The sequence below is a fragment of the Vicia villosa genome, linkage group LG1 (assembly GCF_029867415.1).
Source record: "Vicia villosa cultivar HV-30 ecotype Madison, WI linkage group LG1, Vvil1.0, whole genome shotgun sequence".
Lineage (NCBI taxonomy): Eukaryota > Viridiplantae > Streptophyta > Magnoliopsida > Fabales > Fabaceae > Vicia > Vicia villosa.
In genome coordinates, this window is record NC_081180.1 from 124,411,640 (window position 1) to 124,426,354 (window position 14,715).

A 14,715-nucleotide genomic window follows, 5' to 3' on the forward strand; every position below is an offset into this window, starting at 1 on the left:
ACAGGGGAACAATTGTGGGGCACAAAGCATCCTGTGGCAAACTTCCACAGTAGCTTGCAGATAGTGCAGCAGGCTGCGCAGAGTATTATTGTACTATATTTTGTCTTTTAGTGCTTCCAAGCCTTATCCTTTTGAATTCAAATGAATTTTCTTCTTATCACATCTAATATTACCTCCAATGCTTTCTTCCTTCCACTTAGCCCTAGAATATAGTTGGCTTCATTGTTAATTTCCCTTTTTCTAAGTCCAACTCCTTTCTTCAGATTGTGCTCATCGTTATACACGAGTGCAGTCTTGTCTCAGCTCACAAATTTATCCTTAAATTAAGCAAAAACACATTAAAACATAAAAGGGAGCACCTATTGTGCTCCAATGAATATATATTGCAATTTCCATGCACTATGTTAATTCAATGAAACAATGCATTTCATCATCTTCTTTCTTTTGCCTTTTGTTTTCACTTTGTTTCACATTGAGATATGACAAGATCTTCCATTATCAACATGATATCAGAGCTTAATAAGTTCTGGTAGCCATTATTATCTTCTCTATGCGACATTATTTTCCTGCAAAATCATGACGTACAATCTGTTACTTTATCTCTTTTTTTTGGCAGATTTTTCTTTGTTTTGTTTCTCTTTTCCAATGGCTTACTAGAGCTTCACTGATCTCTCAACCAACTATGCAAATCCCTACTATCTACATCCGAACGAGAATCCAATATTCGTTCTTGTTTCTCCACTGCTTGATGACAAAAACTACCACATCTGAGCTCGATCAATGCAAATATCCAAGAACAAGGACAAGCTCATCGACGAAAACCTAGCAAAACCTCCTATTTAAGATCCTCTTTATGCGCCGTGGATTCGTTTTAACATTATGGTCCTTGCATGGATCAATTTTTGAATCTATTGCAAAATCGATGCTTTGGATTGATAAAGTAGCTAGTGTTTGGAAGAATTTGCAGATTCAGTTTTCTCATAGTGACATTTGCCGCATTTCAGATATTCAAGAAGATCTATACAAATTTCCTCAAGGTAATCTCGACGTCTTTAACTACTTTACTAAATTGAAGGTTATGTGGGATGAATTAGAAAATTATCGTTCAATCCCTACTTGTTCATGTGTCATTCCATGTTCTTCAGGTGCAATTAGATCGATTTAGAAATACAAAGAACATGACTATGTAATACATTTTTCTCAAGGGATTGAATAAAAAATTTACACACTCTAAGTATTAGATTATGATGATGAATTTGTTACCCGGTATAGACAAAGATTTTTCTCTTGTTATTCAACAAGAAAGGGAGCTGAATAGTTCAGTCTCCAATCTAATTCCTAACATTTTGCATGTTGAATTGTGGGGTCATTTCTCTACCATATCCATATTAGGACACAAGTATTTTTTTTAACCCTTGTTGATGACTACACAAGATATACTTGGGCCATATTTCTTAAAACTAAATATCAAACCAAACCTATCCTTATTTAGTTGATAGCATATGTTTAAAATCAATTTCACACATCTATTAATTGTTTAAGATCTAACAATGGCATAGAGTTCATTTCCAGGACTAATTTCCTTTTGTCCTAAGGTATTGTCCACCACAAATTTTCTTTTGAGACACCCCAAAAAAATGGGATGGTGGAAAGGAAACCTCAACATATTCTTAATGTTGCTAGATCTCAAAATTTACACTCTGATGTTCCCTTGAAAATGTGGAACTTCTGTGTGCAACATTTTATACACCTTATCAATCGATTTCCTACCCCCTTTATTAAAATCAAAATGTCCTTATGAAAGTCTATTTCGTAAACTACCATCCCTGGTCCATTTGAAAGTATTTGGTTTTTTGTGTTATGCTTCTACATTACTAGTGTTAATCCTATTGTTTTGTCCTTTAAAAATGGACTTACTCAACATAGTCCTCCAACTTCCCCTAACCCTACAAATAATGTTAGTCTATCTAGTACATCTAATGTACCACTCAGTCCTGAGTTTTCCTTTCAGAATAGCTAATCTTTATCCAGTAGTCCAACATCTGACAGCCCTTCACCTTAGCCAAGCAATTCGGATCTTGATTTCAATGAAAACTTTGTACCGTCCCTAAATTCTGAAGAAACTTCTTCATTACCCTCAAGACATTCCACAAGAGCTTCCCATCCTCCTAGTTACTTAGCAGACTATCAATGTTATTCTACTTCTTGCAAACTTCATCCTGATGTTACTTATCATTTTTCTTCAGTTCTTTCATAAAAATAATATTCTCGCTCATATAAAAATTTTCCTACTCTGTTTCCTCAAACATTGAACCAACGATCTTTATCCAAGCCATTAAGCTTGACTGTTGGAAACATGCTATGGATGTTGAGTTACAAGCTCTTACAAAAAATTAAACATGGATTGTAGTTGAGTTACCATATGGAAAATTTCCCATTGGTTATAGATGGGTTTACGAGATCAAGTACAAGGAAATGGCTCCATTGAGAGGTATAATTCTAGGCTTGTAGCTAAGGGTCAAACCCAAATATAAAGTATTGACTATTTTAACGCGTTTCCCCTGTAGCCAAGATTACTAGAGTTAGAGTGTTATTGTCTATTGCTGCTATTAGAGACTGGTACTTGGAACAGTTAGATGTTAACAATGTTTTCCTTCACGGTGACTTGAATGAAGAGGAAAATATGACTCTTTCTCCTGGCCTCTCTACATCCAATCCTTCCCAGGTGTATAAACTTCAAAAATATCTCTATGGTTTAAAATAGGACAGTAGACAGTGGTATGCCAAACTCTTATCTTTTTTATATCTTTAGGATACTCTGGGTCACAAGCAGATCTCTCCCTATTCATAAAATCAAACAAGAATAGTTTCAAGACACTACTAGTCTATGTAGATGACATATTTCTAGCTGGGAACTCCATTAAGAACACCAAAACACTTGAGTGACATCTTGCGTACAGTGAATTTTATTAGGATTAGGTTAAACTTTATTTCACACCTCCTTGTCAGAAATCTTTGCACTGTTCAAGTTTTTCTCATCATTACATTATAAGTTCTTTCATTTAAAATCAATTCACTCACATCTCACACACTTTCACCTCCAACCCCATCACTTTCTCTCTAAGAAACCCCTTTGCACTCTCTATAACCAAACCCTATTCTCATCATCGTCAACATGGATACTCAACAATCTTCATCTTCTCAACAACAACAAATGGGTACTGAAAATTCACCTCAAATCGATTCAACCCATCAAGCGACTTCACCTCGGCAACAACATCAATGACATAATCCAGAGCAAGTGAGAGAAGTAATTTCTGAGACTTACCTATCAACTCATGTCTCTCATTTGGAAGTTTTAAGTGAACTTCAGGTGGATTTTTAAAATCTCAAGGAAAATGGCTTTGATTTGACAAACAAAGTAGCTTTTCAAAACTGGGAAACTTTCTTTATCCGTCTTTAAGGACCAGTTTACCCATAACTTGTGAGGCCGTTTTGGATTTTAGCGAAATCAACCGCAAAGCATGTTTCTGCAAATGTTTTAGGAATAAAGATCTGCATTACTGAAAGTCGAATTGCCCATATGTTCAATCTCGATGAAGAATGCACAATTCCAACCTCACCCTCCAACCGATCTTTTGATGCCTATATAATGAAGATTTGGAAGATTGCAACACTAGACGAACGACGAATTACTGAATAACTGAAAGATTTTTTTAATACGCTGAGACTCTGTTCATTTGAAAAGCTGTAAATAGAAAGGAACTTTCGTTCGTTAACTTTCTCAACACTGTTGTGTTATCTTGTATTTCAATTGTGTAATATGCTTTTGAGAAGCATCTTGTAGCCATACACTCTTTGTATTTCAACTTGTAAGTTGATTGTATCCTTGAAAGACTAGGGTTTAGTCAATATTTCTCAAGAAGACATTGATGGGCAGTGTTTGTTGGTGTCTATAATCAGGTTGATTGATCGCGACTTTGCGTGTCTATTAGTCGGGATAACTGCAAGTGCACAGTCGTGTCGTGTAGTTTTAAAAGATATCGAATCCACAGGGACTATAAATCGACCTACCGTTATCTAAAGTTACTATGTAAAGCTAAGGCTAATGATATTTGGGTTTTTTTATAAATGGGGAAACTAAAGTCCTAAATCTAAATAAAATATAATAACAAACAGATATCAGTATGTATTTCATCTAACTTAGGTGATCCGAAGGTCCATTGGCCAGATTCTAATTAAATCAAAGATCTTTACTAACTATGTTATTTAAAAGTCCTCCTCTCAAACTTTCGCTCTATTGATTCAGACTACGATCCTAACTCTTAATGTACGCTTTCGCCATCCCACCAGATTTAGAAACGCTTTTTGGAAACAACGTAATTAATAAAATGCTTATTTTATGAAGTCGTTATCTACTTAAATCTCCTAATCTCAAACTCTCGCTCTGTTGACTCGGAACATGCTAATATCCCTAACGTATGCTTTCGCCATCCCGCTCGGGTGTAAAAACACTTTTTGGAAATAAATAAGTTCTAATTAGTTTTAATACGCTTTCGCCATCCTTAAAACTAATGTCCTATGTCTACTATCCAGTTAAAGATCTCAAACTTTCGCTCTATTGATTTTAACCTTTGACCGTCTTAACCCCTCAAACTTTCGCTCTATTGGTTTTAAGACTTACTAATTAAATTAGACATACAAACCAAAAACAAGTGACATTTAATAAAACATAATTAAGCCAATTTATTTCGGACCCCTACGGTTAAATTACTTTACATACCGACATCTAAATAAATTAGCCAGACATATTAATATGGTTAAACATGCATAAATAAATTCGGTTCATAATATTAGGCATATTAATTGGCATATAATATATCATGCATTAAATATAAATAAAAGCGGTAAATAATAAACCTGAATAATATAAATCTGAAATAAAACTTGAATCTTGGAGTACTTGAACTTCCACCACAGGTTGGTTGGATTGTTCTTCAGAAATTATTCGGCGTAAATTAAACAAGGAAATTAAAAACCAAATCTAACTTAAGGTTAGATCCGTTAAAGATTCACAACAATTTCCGGTGTAGAAATTGTTGTGAGAAAATATGAACGAAAGTAGAAATAAAAGCTGGAATTAAAAATGCTGGAATGAAAGGGAAATAATACTGAACTAAAAATGGTGGCTGGGACTAAGCATGGTCCAACCCTTTTTCACGTGAACATCTTGTCCTTTATATAGTGCTGCTTTGTAACTTCCGTTCTAGCTGATCCCCTTTTTTCTCCTAAAATGTAGCACACTAATGACTCTGCAGAAGTACGTTGTGGCGTGAAATTCTCCAATTTCAAAACAGACTTGAGACGTGCGTCTCAAGTGGACCTAGTGGGAGGAGACGGACGTCTCCTAAGGAGACGTGGCAGACGTGGCCCCCCCTAAATAGGAGGAGACGGACGTCTCCACTTTCACCAAAATATATAAGTGACTCACGTCACTATATATATATATACTATATATACTTCTCATTATATATATATATTTAATATATATATAAATATGGCGTGGGGCCCACGTTCTTATATATATAATATATATATATTATATATTTATATATATTATATATTTATATATATATATATATATATATATATATATATATATATATATATATATATATATATATATATATATATATATATATTCATTTCTTCATTCTTTGTGGTTTGGGCTTGCATCTTTGCACAATTGGGTCTTCTTTGCACCTCCTTTTCACTTCAGCACCCATTTTTCATCTTTTAGGCACAATTTGCAGTCATTTTATTACCATTTCTTCTCCTTTTCACAAATAGTCTCCAAAACGAACATAAAACCTAAAACAATGAAAATACTAGCATAATACCAACATAAAGCAACATAATTAAGATAAAATAGGGAAATAATATATGTAAATCAAGCCAAATAAACGATACATTTTCGCGTTATCAAATACCCCCACACTTAAACCATTGCTTGTCCTCAAGCAATCAACCACACGGTAAAAGAAAATGATTAAGCAAGATTCGAAACAAGGGCATGACACGACTCCTAATTATATTTATGTTAGGCAAATGTTACATCGATAGGAAATAGATATCAACTCCAAGGATACCGTAACGACACAATGTTCAAGAACTTCCTCTTTATACAAACCAATTCGAATTATGTCATTATAACTCAACCTGTATCTCTCGTTTTCTTTTCACTCTTTTCATTCAAGCGCAATCACATTAAGCCCGTTATCCGTACACGCACATAGTAGGGAAATCGGTTAGCGACTATGATCCTTTTCTTTTCTTTAGCACAGGGTTCTGGTTTTTTAAAATGGCGAAGCCCCATCTTTCCCAACTGCGGTTGCGGGGGATCGGACCGTAGTCCACCCTACCAAGCCCAGTACCAGTGACCTCTAGGCCAACCAACAGTGGGTGCTAATTATTAAATCTCTATATGCGTAACAACCGTTGGGCTAAATGACCGGGTGAGGGTCACCTAACTTAGAGGGTTATTTTTCAATCAAAACATTTATAAACAGGATCATTCACTTATATTCATCGACTCCCTACGTAGTTTGTGCTTAAGATGGTGCCGACTGCTAATATAAACTACTTAAGAGCTACTTTGAAAACTTGAGCCTAAGGTCTCGACATAATGGGCATCCAAATTGATATCACATAAAGAGGGGATTTAGGGTGTCAGGACGGTATCGATGTTGTTGAAACATCTCCAAGTCTTTCTAACAATGCCTAAAGTGTGACAACATCTATACTTTCAGAGTGTGTATGCAATGCGTCAAAATTCAAATTTTTGTTGGAGGTTAAAATTTTCAAATTTTTGGGGAAATTTGATAACAACAGAAAATCATATATAAAGACTTGACAACATAACTAGAAAACAATAAAGCAACAAGTGAAAGCGGTAAAGCTTCTCCCCCACACTTAAACCAAACATTGTCCTCAATGTTTCGATCCAAAGTGGAGAAGGAAAAACAGAACCTGTATGGATGCTACCGGCGGGCTATCACGACCAAATCCACTCCGCGCCCGGAGGAAATACCTTCTCTTATCATACTCATCAATTTATGTCACCACCAGCAGCAACACTCGTAGGAATGTGCGTGGAGACCCTCTCATCTTTGAGATGATCATCTATAGGTTTTTCGCCTAGATATGATCGAGACGTGACAGGCGATCCATATCTTTATTATCTGCAAGTTCAAACAATAAAAGGAAAACATTAAATTGAAAACTCGTGGGTTGCCTCCCACGCAGCGCTTTGTTTAACGTCGATAGCTCGACGGTTTAAGAGTGCAAGCACTCAAGGTGGTTCTCTCGAGAATGACTCCTCGGTTGAACTTTTAGCAAACCTCGTTTTCCATGGCCACTTATCAAGCCATCTCACATATCCCTCACCTTTTCTTTTCTTTCTTCTATGGGGTGGTTCATTCTTTTGAAATCGTGGTGGCGGTTCTGGATCGATCCTAAGTATCAGCTTTTCAAGTTCGGGCTTAGTGATATTATCCACCACCTCAAAGATTAACCTTACCCTCTTATCACTAGCAATATTCTTAGTTTCATGGTCGTCTAAATTTCTCTTTTTATGCAAGACTTCAAATAAAGGTGCATTAGTGTGGATATTTTCCAATATCTTCACATACATTATGGATTTGGAGTCTACCTTAGCTTCCATAAAACTTTGCGGGAAAGGAATCAGTTGGGAATAGAGAAGAGGAATAACAATAGGTGCTTCCTTCTCTATCTCTTCTACAACCTCCCTTTCAGATAGTGTTGGTGGATTTTTCTCAATCTCCACTCTTCTCTCACTAGAAATCTCTTCAACCATATTATCACTCTTCTCAATCTCATAATCACTTTCCTCAATCTCATTATCACTCTCCTCAGGAATTTCAATTTGTTCTTCACTAATGGTTGTTTCCATATACTCCTCAAGTAAGTGTCTTAGCGACTTTTGTTCAAGTTGGGAGATTTGAGCCTCTAATGCCATGTTGTGGGTCGCGAGGGACTCAACCATAGTGGACAGTTGCCTAAGGGTTTCATTGTTTTGAAGACTTTGTTTGATAAACTCTTGGTTTTGGACGGTTTGTGTATCTACAAAGTGCTCCATCATGGCTTCTAATCTAGAGTGAGTTAGCGTCTCGTCAGAATCCTCCATTGATGTTTCGAAGTTAAAATAATGGGATTCTTGAGGTTCTTCAAAGGGAGTTAGCGTTGCGTTTTGCGTTTCCTCAAAGTGCTTTGTCATCATAGATTCTACCCTAGAGAGACTTTGTTCTTCAATGAAATCCTCCATTAAGATTTCGAGGTTGGATTTATGATACTCTTGTGGCTCCTCAAAATGTTGGGCGTGGTGATCGTAGAGGAAATTTGGTTGATGATAAGTTGGCGTTGCATTGAAATCCTCTATTAATGCTTCGAGGTTAGAATTATAAGATTCTTGTGGTTCCTCGAAGTAGGCTAGCTTCGCATTTTGTGTTTCCACAAAGTGCCTTGTCATCATAGATGTTTCATTAAAATTTTCCATTATTATTTCGAGGTCGGACTTATGGGATTCTGGCGACTCCTCAAAATATTGATTGTGGTGATTGTAGAGGAAATCCGGTTGAGGATAGGTTCGGTTGGGATTATAAAATTCTTGCGACTCCTCAAAATGTTGGGATTGATAGTTGGGGAGGTAGTTTGGGTGAGAATGAGTTTGTGATGCATTGAAATTTTCCAACAGTATTTCGAGGTCGAATTTATGGGATTCTTGGTATCCCTCGAAATACTGTTGTTGGGAGTTGTAGAAAAAGTTTGGGTGATACATTGTAACTAATAAAATAAAAAAAAATTCCTTAGTCTCTACTGCGTAACTAGAAGAGTTACGATATCGACTTGAATAGTCCCCGGCAACGGCGCCAAAAACTTGATCGCGACTTTGCGTGTCTATTAGTCGGGATAACTGCAAGTGCACAGTCGTGTCGTGTAGTTTTAAAAGATATCGAATCCACAGGGACTATAAATCGACCTACCGTTATCTAAAGTTACTATGTAAAGCTAAGGCTAATGATATTTGGGTTTTTTTATAAATGGGGAAACTAAAGTCCTAAATCTAAATAAAATATAATAACAAACAGATATCAGTATGTATTTCATCTAACTTAGGTGATCCGAAGGTCCATTGGCCAGATTCTAATTAAATCAAAGATCTTTACTAACTATGTTATTTAAAAGTCCTCCTCTCAAACTTTCGCTCTATTGATTCAGACTACGATCCTAACTCTTAATGTACGCTTTCGCCATCCCACCAGATTTAGAAACGCTTTTTGGAAACAACGTAATTAATAAAATGCTTATTTTATGAAGTCGTTATCTACTTAAATCTCCTAATCTCAAACTCTCGCTCTGTTGACTCGGAACATGCTAATATCCCTAACGTATGCTTTCGCCATCCCGCTCGGGTGTAAAAACACTTTTTGGAAATAAATAAGTTCTAATTAGTTTTAATACGCTTTCGCCATCCTTAAAACTAATGTCCTATGTCTACTATCCAGTTAAAGATCTCAAACTTTCGCTCTATTGATTTTAACCTTTGACCGTCTTAACCCCTCAAACTTTCGCTCTATTGGTTTTAAGACTTACTAATTAAATTAGACATACAAACCAAAAACAAGTGACATTTAATAAAACATAATTAAGCCAATTTATTTCGGACCCCTACGGTTAAATTACTTTACATACCGACATCTAAATAAATTAGCCAGACATATTAATATGGTTAAACATGCATAAATAAATTCGGTTCATAATATTAGGCATATTAATTGGCATATAATATATCATGCATTAAATATAAATAAAAGCGGTAAATAATAAACCTGAATAATATAAATCTGAAATAAAACTTGAATCTTGGAGTACTTGAACTTCCACCACAGGTTGGTTGGATTGTTCTTCAGAAATTATTCGGCGTAAATTAAACAAGGAAATTAAAAACCAAATCTAACTTAAGGTTAGATCCGTTAAAGATTCACAACAATTTCCGGTGTAGAAATTGTTGTGAGAAAATATGAACGAAAGTAGAAATAAAAGTTGGAATTAAAAATGCTGGAATGAAAGGGAAATAATACTGAACTAAAAATGGTGGCTGGGACTAAGCATGGTCCAACCCTTTTTCACGTGAACATCTTGTCCTTTATATAGTGCTGCTTTGTAACTTCCGTTCTAGCTGATCCTCTTTTTTCTCCTAAAATGTAGCACACTAATGACTCTGCAGAAGTACGTTGTGGCGTGAAATTCTCCAATTTCAAAACAGACTTGAGACGTGCGTCTCAAGTGGACCTAGTGGGAGGAGACGGGCGTCTCCTAAGGAGACGTGGCAGACGTGGCCCCCCCTAAATAGGAGGAGACGGACGTCTCCACTTTCACCAAAATATATAAGTGACTCACGTCACTATATATATATATATACTATATATACTTCTCATTATATATATATATTTAATATATATATAAATATGGCGTGGGGCCCACGTTCTTATATATATAATATATATATATATTATATATTTATATATATTATATATTTATATATATATATATATATATATATATATATATATATATATATATATATATTCATTTCTTCATTCTTTGTGGTTTGGGCTTGCATCTTTGCACAATTGGGTCTTCTTTGCACCTCCTTTTCACTTCAGCACCCATTTTTCATCTTTTAGGCACAATTTGCAGTCATTTTATTACCATTTCTTCTCCTTTTCACAAATAGTCTCCAAAACGAACATAAAACCTAAAACAATGAAAATACTAGCATAATACCAACATAAAGCAACATAATTAAGATAAAATAGGGAAATAATATATGTAAATCAAGCCAAATAAACGATACATTTTCGCGTTATCATTGATTATAGTGGATTAAGTTCTTGTTAATAAGGCAAAATCATGTTGGCGCGTGGACTAGAGTAACTTTGTTAACAGTGACCTAGGATAAAAATATCTTGTTCTTTATTTTTATCCTTTGCTCCTCTTTGTTTTTCTTGGTTAGGCAAATGTTTTAAATCTTGAAACCCAATTAAAACCATTTATTTCTTGTGTTTCCTTTTACCTTCAGTAACAAATCCATGTTAAGCCTTAAACCCTGAAAGGTTTCACAGTACATAACAACTGTCGAGCTACCCGGGTCGATCAAAAATCGCTTCACATCCCACTTTTCGATTTGGATGCTAATCACCATTAGATCATCTTTGTGTGCCACTACGCCCCCCCCCCCCCCCCCACCCCTGCATCCCACCTAGAAAAACTTATTTGGGGTTCAGAAGGATGATGTTCTATTCGAGGGTTGTAGGAAATGTGCATCACCTGCCTTGCATAATTTTTTCGTTCCCGGTTGGATTCACCACCCCAGGCAAAACCCCTAGAGATAGTGTTAAACATAGTATTAAAAATGGATCGAACTTGCTGGTTCAACTGGGAATCGGGGCTCTAGCTCGATTTAACTATCCATAAAAACCGCCCTACTATCAGACCGGATGAAAACCTAGAAAATCAACATAAAACCAGTGAAATCGAGAAGAACTAATTATTGGACTGGTTTCTCAAGTTGAACTGCTTTACTGTTATTATTTTCCAAAAAATACAAAACGATAATATCAAACACTTTGACATAGATTGTCAATGGTTTTTCTATTTTAAGAATTGAGAGTTTTCCACGACCAAAGAAATAAGAAGAAAGAGTATAGTACATATCAAATTGATAGAAAGAGTTAAGAAGGAGACATAGCCTCTTTTTTTTGCTCTTCAATTGTTTAAAAAATTGTAAATAAAATTAAAAAGGAGTAATAACCTTAAAAAAGAATTGTGATAAAAGGAAAGAGAAGGTTTAGTTAATATATGATACATGCATAGAAGAAACACTTCATTCTAGTATTTTTTTCTAAAAATTTATTAGTATAATTAATAAGTATATTTCGATTTGATAAAAATAATATTACATTTTAAAAATTGTACTACTTTTTTGTTTGGAGAATATTTCATATTTTTAATATAAGTATTCAGAATAATAATGTAAAAATTTTGCACATACATTTTAAAAATTAGATTATGAAATAATATAATGAGTATATTTTAATATATTATTATTATTTTATTATGTAATAAATTAAAAGAAGTAATATTTTAAATAAAACGGTTGAACTCCGGCCTAACCACTGTCTGATTTTAAAACCTTAAATCTCATCTTACATCGGTTTAATATTCGACCAGGTTTTAATTACCTTGGTGTTAAGTGTGTGGCATGCATGGGACACTTCGCCCTCACTCCTCCCTCTTGGGTTTCATTGGGGTGACGTCCATTCGTTGGCACGATCCGAGGAGGACCGTCCTTCGTTTTGCACATACTTCTTGAGGTGCCCCCTTTGTATAAGTTTCTTCATTTCTGGTTTTAGATGGTAACAGTCCTTGGTGTGATATCCTCCAATTTTGTGATACTTGCACCAACTACCAGAATTGTGCCCCACGTATCTCTCATAGGGGGTATGCTTCTAGGATACTCGAGCTGTGTAGGTTTCTTGCTGAATCTTCTCTCTGTTCGCATTCAGAGGAGTTCAATATTCCAAAGGTCTTCTATCGAGCCTCCCCGAACAGGGCAGTTTGTTCCTACCATATCATTATTCCTTAGATTTTTTAAGTACCGACCATCAACTTGCACTTTAGTGATTAACTAGCTCCGTTGATAGTTATTTGGGTGTTGGCGGTTAGGGTATACTCCTACGGATCGTGCTTTTCGTTAAACGATAAGAGCTAGGGAGGTTTGAAATTTTCGAGGACCTCGTCATTCTAGATTTCCTCTGATAATGGTTGTGTATCAATAGGGTTGTCGAGACCCTCATCTTCTAATGTATCAATGGGGTTGTCGGGATCCACATCTCCTGATGGAGGTTAAGGGTGTTGCTGTTGAAGTTCGTGAACTGTGTTCTGTAACTGTTCATTCTGCTGACGTAAGAGCTCTACAGCAGCGACTAGTTCTTCCATGGTATGAGATCCCTTACCATTACTATTAGTCATGCTCATAGTCCATCTATTTGCAATTTTGTGCGGTCTGGGAGAGTTTTACCAGGTCTCACGGTGGGCGCCAACTATTCCTGAAGAACATTATTGATAACTTTCCCTGAAGCTGGCCGGGAGAAGTTGCGGTGAAATGATAGCTTTTGTGTCTAAAGATTGCTTGCCTTTAGTCATTTTTTAGATGCTTATTTATAGTATATGATATTAATGGAGTGATTGAATCGCCTCCATAGTCATCATGGTAATGGTTCCCTTGTGCCTTGAGGCCATAAAAGACATTGAATGTTATGGATGCTCATGTTTCCAGTATTAACGGTCTACTTAATTTGGACGTCTTAGATGGGTTTGGGTTTTGTGTATCCCAGGTCGATCTTGATGTGTCGGATCCACCTGGATATGAGCGTCTTGGTGAGTTACCCGGGATTTATATCTCGAATATACATAGTCCCTCAAGTGCGAGGCCTAGTAAGGGCAAAATACTTAAGTTAGTTGGCGACTTGGAATAAAATTCAAACTTACCGCCTTGATGAGTTATCCAGGATATACATCCTGAATGCATAGTGGCGAATTGATGAATTCAATGGTTGATATTTCTTCCTCTCATCTCTCATTTAAAAATGCTCTCACTTGATATGCTCCCATATATAGAGCATATCAAGTGAGAGCATTTTATAATGAGAAATGAGAGGAATAAATATCAACCATTAGATTCATTAAGAGATAAAAATTAATTGCCACATTAATGGATTAACATACTCTCTCTTGATGAATTTAACTGTTGATATTTATTCCTCTCATCTCTCATTATAAAATGCTCTCACTTAAAACATAATTAACTGAGTTAGTTGATCATACTTACGCTAATAATTTTGCAAGCTACTAGTGTGACCATTTTAAATAAAAATACATTATTCATTTATTATCTATATTTTAATTTGATTAAAAATATTAGGGAATGTGAATTTATACAATTATGATCATTTCAAATAAATTCGACCATTGTGACAATATTATAAAAATTATGGTGCCTATTTAATATTGACAAACTAAAAATTTAAATCTTAACTTTTATTTAATTTTTCAAATAAAATAAAATAAAATAAATAAATAAATATTAACCTTTAATATATACTTAAACATTAGTATAACAAGTAAAAAAAATATTTATGGTAAGATTATCTCATAACTTCAATAAATGCGCTTTTTATGAAATTAATAAATCTTAAATGTTAATTGAATCTATAAGAAATGATAAATTCTCATTAAATTACTTATATTTTAGTTTTATTGATTTATTTATGGATTTACAAGTTTCACCCGCTCTACCCTCGAACAAGATCTTTTAATAACTTTGGTTAAATAAGACCCTTTTTAGGGACAGATGTATATCCCTTCAGGGTCGGTCCTTTGAATAATTGAATTTGAGTGTCTTGGACAAATCAAAAGAGTGGTGCCCATAAAATTTTTTTTAACAATAAATACATAAGGATAAAAGAAATAATTGGATAAAAAATACATTTTTATTTGAGATTGTGCAAAAAGAATACAAGTATGGATATTTGAATAAATGTTATACTACATCAAAACATAAACCACTATAAA